General features: G+C 37.5%; 1 pseudogene; it reads left to right on the forward strand.

Annotated features, from left to right (window-relative positions):
- Nucleotides 1-4,514: 4,514 nt before the first annotated feature.
- Nucleotides 4,515-4,995, forward strand: LOC109376339 (60S ribosomal protein L21 pseudogene; annotated as a pseudogene).
- Nucleotides 4,996-7,285: the final 2,290 nt, after the last annotated feature.

The following is a 7,285-nucleotide window of genomic DNA, read 5'->3' on the forward strand; positions in this document are numbered from 1 at the left end:
TCTTTATACATATATCAAATATTTAATAGCTTTTATTATCCTAAAATTGATATTCAAAGATAATATAACCAACGTGTACACCACTTCAAACATGTGGATATAATTCCATACTGTAATAAAAGGTAAATGACAGCAAATTAATTTAGGATAAAATAATATGTATTCCAAAGTATAGATGCTTGGGTACAACTACATCAGGAAATATAATGAAGTAGTCAGACCCAGAAGCTCTGCAGAAACCAGTGCAACTGCCTCTGCTACAAATGCAGACTCACGTAAGAGCATTAGCCACTCAGATTCTATGAGGAACATGCTGTTGGGACATCATTTCCTGGATGGTGAACAACTCTTTGAAAAACCCCAAAGAAAGCAAATTAAAACTTTCTCCCAATATGCTCATCCCTATACAGGTTTTTGTAAATTATAACCTTTGTTAAATTTCATACCTATATTTCTTAAAGCCATACAGAAAACACTTTGTTATACATGTAAAATGATTGGTTTCTAGGCTCAGAAAATGGTAAACAGGTTTTGTTTGCCTCTGTGAATGTTTGGTTGGACATTCAAAAGTCATACTGCATGCAGGGCAACTTTTCATGTGCAGCACCCTTTTTCCTGTTTCAGGACATGCGGCATTTCTGATTTCCACCCAATAAATGTGAGTTGTTTCCCCAATAATTTTGACAATTAAAAACATCCCCACAGATTTCCAAAACAGCCCTAGGACATTAAAATCACTGATACAGACCAGCACTTATTTAGCAGAGGAGGAAGTTGAGGCTCAGAGTTTGTACTTTCCCATGATTACAGAGCTAAAGGTCATACTCCTGCTAGAATAGCATGCCTTTTCTTACCGTGCTGTTCTGCCTTTCATTCCTTTAGTACTTGGTATTCAATATGTAAATTAGAACTTTCCCATGCTCCATCAACACTAAATAACAAAAACTGCTGCCTCTCTTGAAAACTTTGTCTGTTTATCTTCTCCCTTGAGATCCATTAGCTGCAAGAGCCAAAGGCGTTCTTTATAGCATTCCCTGTGAATCAGCTTTCAAGGCCACTCCTTTATTCTTTCCCTCCTGTAGTTAGCTCCAAGCCAAGCATGAGAAAATACTCAGGGATTCTCATCTCAGACCAGAAAGAAGTTAGAACTATTTTGCACCAAGTATCTCTAAGCACTGCATATGACCTTTTCTCTACTAGTGAAAAACATGTCGAGATCTCTCGGGGTTTCTGGTAGCATCCTCTGAGCCCTATGGCTTCATGCTCTTTCATCCAATGCAATGCAGAATGAGTTCTAAACATGGTAGACAGTTGAAAAGAGAAGAGCATGGATGATGAGGTGTGAAGATTGCCTCACAGCTGATAATAACGCAAGTTGAAATATCACTTTGGCTGCAGGCATGAATGTGATTTTAGTACGTAAGCATCTGAGCCACTCAAGGTATGTATTGCATTTTTGATAATTAGTTAGGCCATAATGTTTTTGATATATTAGGTCCTTCGTTCTCCAACTAACTTCATATTGATGAAAATGTTTCCCAAAGAACAGGCCTTTGTTACAGCAAAAATCTTTTATATATCTTTTATTGTTAGACAAGATAAACTATTGTGTCTATCAGTTTCTTTCCACCATTTATTACTATTAACTCACAGGCCTTTATGCATGAAGAAATAGATTCTGGGGAAATGTTCTTCATATTAACATTCTTTTCTTTGACAAAACACCCTAGACAACCTGTCACAACGAAAAAAGCCTTTATTCCCAATTATTCTGTAGTCAGCCTCAGATAAATTAGACACAAATCCGAGCTCACATAAAGGATAATTAAAAATATCTAATTTAAAGTTCAGGAAGGTATTTCTAAAATAATGTTTCATCATGTGAAATGTAATATGTGTCTCAGAGAAATAGTTTTGCTATATTTAAAACCCATTAAGGTATGACTTGTTAGGGATTCCAGTTAAACGACTCTTAACAAAAAATAAATTCCAATGTCAAGAAGGATTAATAGTGAAAACGTTCAAAAGGTATTTTGTTCATCAAAGAATAAGTGCTTCAGAAGATATTAGAGAGTAAGAAATTGGAAGATTAATTCCCTTTAAAATACGAACTTTGTAACTAAACAATGAAAAGAACCTGAATTCTATCTTTGGAATTACAGAATATCTATTAATATGTATATTTATCAATCTGCTAATTAGAAGAAAATGCTTTTTTAACACATCTAACATTCTTTTTTTCTCTCCTTTTTTTATTTTGCTTTGCATGCTTCTACTATACACACCTGAAACAAGCATAGGATGAGCCCAAACCAATCCTTCATCTCTAAAACAAAAATTCATTAAAGCATTTTCCTACTAGATGGAAATATTATCTAGGAATTTAAGAAAGATATACTTGGCTATATTCAGTTCTAATCAAGAGATATGTGCTGGGCATTAGGAATAATAAAATATCAAGTATAAAATTCCTGCCCTAGTAAAATTCAAAGATAACCAAAATGATGATGAATGAAAATATACTCTAAGTTAGGTCCCTGATGAACATTTATTTCCACTGGGTAATTTCATCTAACCCCAGGGTCATCTCCATCCACCCAGACCTCCAACAGTCACACAGAAACCTGAGCTCCACCTTTGGTGAGAATTTGGGCTTTCTTCTGTATTCCTATCTACAGCCATGACAGCAGTAGTTCTCTAGTCACCACCTGGGAGTTATTTCAAAGGCTGTGCATACAAATGCTCTCTCTCTCTCTCTCTCTCTCTCTCTCTCTCTCTCTCTCTCTCTCTCTCTCTCTCTTTCTCTCTCTCTTCCTCTCTCCCTCCACCCCCCACCTTCCCTCTCCAGGGACTGGAAATGCAAATGAGACAAAACCCCTGCCCACATAAAATCTTAATACCATATTGATCTACACCTGTTCAGGGGAGGTTATTATTTAATCACTAGGGGCACTTATGGGAAAAATACATAGTGTTAGCACCAAAAACAACTTAAACCAGTAGAAGCTTCTATCCCTGTTTATAACTAGCTTTATCCTTAATATATTTTTCAAACTGACATGCACATTAACCAGATTTTTATTATAATCATCTGAGGTTAATATGGTTAGGGGGCGGGGGAGTTACCATGGTACCACTGTTGCTATTCTAAACAAAATACCACCTTGGGTAAAGGCCCAGGAACAGCTCTGATGTGATATTTCAAGCTATCTGCAGTGTTCAAAATAATGAATATCTACCTGTCCCTCCTGAAAAAAATCTCACTATCGCAATATCCTTGCCCCATGTCTTTCCATCACTGATGACGCATAGCATGATGATAGTATGACCAGAACATAACCTGACGCTCTGGTCCAAAGGCTGATCTGTTAGCTATCACTTCATTCTCTAATGTATAATTTGGCAGGGTTCTTTACATGCCATGCTTGGGGATATTCTGCTCATGAAATGCACCCTCTTGTAAAATATCAGAATAAGGAAGCCCAACCACTAATTTTATTAATTAGCTATGCCTACAAAATGGTGCCGAGGTACAAACTATGCAATTCCAAATTCAGCTGATTAAGATGAAAGTATCCTTTAAAACAAGAGGAGAGAAAAAAAGAAGTTAAGTATAAAGCAGCATTTAGAATAGAAAGCACAACCTGCTTAACTAGAAAATAGATATCACTTGTAATCATGAAAATACACTGATTTTTAAAAATCTAATCCAGGACAACATGTATCCCGGAAAGTAATTTTTAAAAGCATGTTGCTAAACTGCAGTGTGCTGTTAAATATGCATGTGTACACCAACTCTGTGTCAAATAACTATCATGGAGTAAAATCAGCCAATGAAGCTTCAGAAAAATTAATTTGGGAATACCACAGGAAAGCAAAGAAAACAAGCTGTTTTTCATCTACTTAAGCAATTCAGTGACTGCGTCTTGATTACCAAGTCAAAGTTAGCATAGTGTTTGCCTAGAATCTTATTAGCTTGGAGCTTTTCATAAAAACGTGGAATTTCTTTTCATTGTTGCTATCAAAATTTTATGGGGCAGCTCATAATAGGAATTCTACTCTGCATTTTATTGAAAACGGTGATTGAGGTTTATGAAAATAAAATAAAAATTACAAGAAAGAGACACTCATCTGATCTCTTTTAAGGAAAGCCAGAGATTATATTAATAATACCTCAGGTACCTACCTGTCCCACAGATGTAGGGTGAGAAATCTACTCATGGAAACATTTTTCTTCTAAGGTTTGTATGTTTATTTGCTCCGTTGTTTTTTTATCTGCCCACCTCATCACTCTAAGGTGAGAAGTCATTTACTCATAAACACTTTTAACCTTAAGATTTATTTGCTTGTTTTGTAACTTTCCCATCTCATACCCTAAACTCTTCACTTTTGTGTTTCTCCAAACAAATTCTACAAGTGTTCTACCATTCCTTTCCTAGGAATTGAGGAACTGTGGATATTACATGAGTCAATAATATGCCTGGGGGACCGCCATCTTCCAGGAAGTCGTCAAGATGACCAACACACAGGGAAAGAGGAGAGGCCCCGCTGTATGTTATCTCGGCCTTTTAGAAAACATGGAGCTGTTCCTTTGGCCACATACACGCGAATCTACAAGAAAGGTGATATTGTGGACATCAAGGGAATGGGCACTGTTCAAAAAGGAATGCCCCACAAGTGTTACCATGGCAAAACTGGAAGGGTCTACAATGTTACTCAGCATGCAGCTGACATTGTCGTAAACAAACAAGTTAAGGGCAAGATTCTTGCCAAGAGAATTAATGTTCGTATTGAACATATTAAACACTCTAAGAGCTGAGACAGCTTCCTGAAATGGGTGAAGGAAAATGATCAGAAAGAGAAGGAAGCCAAAGAGAAGGGTACCTGGGTTCAACTGAAACGCCAGCCTGCTCCGCCCAGAGTAGCACACTGTGTGAGACCAAGGGAAAGGAGCTGGAGCTGCTGGAACCCATTCCCTATGAATTCATGGCATAAATGTAAAAATAAAAGATCTCTATTGTTAAATAAATAAATAAATAAAATAAAATAATAATAATATGCCTGACCAGTTTCCCATATGAAGACTCTCAAAAAAGATATGTTTCATAGATTTATAAAATCTCAGAAATAGAAGTTGAAGATTATTTAAGACAACCATTCTACTAATGCTTACCAAGTGTCTAACCTTAAAACACCAGCAATGACATCAGTTCATGACTTCAAAATCATAGCCCATTCAATTTCTAGTAGACTCTGACTCCTAAAACAAACTGTGATGCCCAAATCTCCTTCCCAATGACCCTAGTTTCAAACCTTAGAGCCCTCCCTCAAAGGAAAAAAGAAAAAAATCAACTTATTCTCTCTCCAATCTTATCTATATCTAGTCTTCTGTCCATTATGCAAAATATGTCCATTTCTATCGATTTTTTTAAGATTTTTTATTGGGGAATTGGGGGAATGGGAACAATACTGGGTAATTGGGGGAAGGGGAACAGACAAGTTGCTGTCATTTTTTGTTCTTCAGTCTAGTTGTGGAGGACATTGCTTCACTGGCCCAAGTTGGCACCATCATTGCACTCTTCCCGGGTAAGGCAGATCAGTCGCTGGCCTCTGGATGGCCGCTCACAGCAGCTTGAGGGCCACTCATACTGGCTGCTGGCTACATACAGTAGCCCATGGCAACCCACTGCCAAAGGGGCTGCAGCCTACGCTGTCGCCAGCAACTCATGGCAGCCCAGCTCCAGGTTGAGCTATTGTTCAGCATCTTAGCTGTGGAGGGCAGTGTCATTGGCCCTCATGTGTGGGATCTGAACCAGGGCCCTCTGGCATCTCAAGCCAGTTCTTAACCATCGTGCCACTCGGCCGGCCCTCCATCGATTTTTATATTAATAGGATTTCAAGTACCTACATCCGAACACACACCCCTTTGGGGGCCAACTATTTGTTGTATGGGCACGTGGAGAGCTGGATAAAAATCTCCATGTTAAGATAGAGAGGTACATGTCCCAGGACACTTCCCAAGGTTATAAAGGCCTCACCCACCATGTCCCAAAGATGACAAAGATATATTCTAAATGCTTGAACAGCAATGGAATATGAAACATGACAGCACATGAGGAAACAAAATAAGCCATTTAAATAATGACCACTAAGTCACAGTTTATCTGCTGTGACTATGTAAAAACTGCAAAGTTTTTAAACAAAATGAAAGCTTAAAGATGAACTGGACTGTATCCCATAGAAAGAACCAGCTCAACCTCATCAGACTAGGTCATAGCAACTTTATTTTTAATAGCCAAAACCTGGAAATAATCCACATGGCCATAAGAAGAAATGGATAAACAAATTGTGGTATAATCATACAGTGTAATACCATCCAGCCCCCGCTCCCCTGGCCGCCAAAAAAAAGTAATGAACTAATGCCATTGAATCTCAAAAATATTATGGTCAGCAAAAAAAGATATAAAAGAGTATATACTGTATGATTCCAATTATAGAAGATTTCATAAAAGGCTAATATAAACTATAGTGACAGAAAGTAGATCACTGGTTGTCCAGGGGTGGAGGAAAGGTGAATTAACTTCACCAGGGCATTAGGGAACTTTTGGGAGGTGACAAAAATGTTCTACACATTGATTATGACTGGTTACATGGCTAGATCCATTTGTCAAAATTCATTAAACTGTACACTTAAAATAGGTACATATCATATACAAATTATACCTCAATAAAGTCGATTTTAATAAAAATGTATTAGAATACCAGTGAGACAGCTTTTAACCCACTTACCTACATTGAGGGTTAAAAAACGGTCAAAAGTGATGATAGCTCTATGCAAAAAAAGTTTAAAAAAACAACAAAAAACTGTTTGGATACTGTATACCCCAACCTTCCTAAAAATTGAGGAAATATATGTCTTTCCTTGCCTTAAATCTAGTGAAAACACTTCAACAAGACTCCTCCAAAGAACCTAATAACTGCTATTTTAGAGTGAAAAAGAAACTCAATTTTGTCTGACTCACACTTGAGAAATCTAAGTTCAGAAACTATGATGGCAGAGCAAAAGTAAGAATTGCTATTTGGTGATTTATCCTGCCCACCTAGAAGAACAAAAGATTTTAGAAGGTTTTCTGGGAGCCCTGTGCAAGAGAACACTAAAGTAGGGTCATTTTCGGTTTTGCCTAAGAGGGTGGGCTAGAAAGATGATGGGTTCTCAGTAGAAAGTAGCTAAAGGTGAGTGACTGAATTCTCAGGGGCTAACGGAGAAGCGGTAAGAGACAAGATA

This window comes from Hipposideros armiger, unplaced genomic scaffold (genome assembly GCF_001890085.2).
Source record: "Hipposideros armiger isolate ML-2016 unplaced genomic scaffold, ASM189008v1 scaffold_1103, whole genome shotgun sequence".
Taxonomy (NCBI): domain Eukaryota; kingdom Metazoa; phylum Chordata; class Mammalia; order Chiroptera; family Hipposideridae; genus Hipposideros; species Hipposideros armiger.